The sequence below is a fragment of the Penaeus monodon genome, chromosome 29, assembly GCF_015228065.2.
Source record: "Penaeus monodon isolate SGIC_2016 chromosome 29, NSTDA_Pmon_1, whole genome shotgun sequence".
Lineage (NCBI taxonomy): Eukaryota > Metazoa > Arthropoda > Malacostraca > Decapoda > Penaeidae > Penaeus > Penaeus monodon.
Window position 1 is genome coordinate 28,583,786 of NC_051414.1, and position 412 is coordinate 28,584,197.

General features: G+C 33.3%; 1 protein-coding gene across 1 annotated transcript in view; it reads right to left on the reverse strand.

The window, feature by feature from the left end:
• Positions 1 to 412, reverse strand: part of LOC119592113 (zinc finger protein 12-like) — a 23,386-nt gene that overhangs the window by 1,504 nt on the left and 21,470 nt on the right. The window lies entirely within an intron of this gene.

Consider the following 412-nt stretch of genomic DNA (forward strand, 5'->3'; position numbering starts at 1 on the left):
GCATATCAGAGAAAAAAAAATTATATAAGAAGATCATAGGCTTGTTAGCCAATTTTACCATAAGCTATTTATGCAATTCCCTCAGTTGGATTTTGATTCATAATGATTTATAATGAAAAAAAAATATGTTGTAGACAAAATAGTAATAATCCAGTGCAAAAGTGGTAGATAAGGTTAATAACTTAATCTAAATATAAATCAACAACTATACTGTGTCCTGTCCCATGCTGCTTTCACCATTCTATTATTTTTTCCCTAGAGACTTGGCAAACTGAAGTAGTCCAGAGTCTGGAGGTGAGTTGCCAGGTTCATCTTTTCCTCACACCCAACAGGCTTCACAAATGACCCTAACCTCATGTGCTTCACTTGTTCATATTCTAGTATATTACTATAAAAACTGTAATTTGCACTC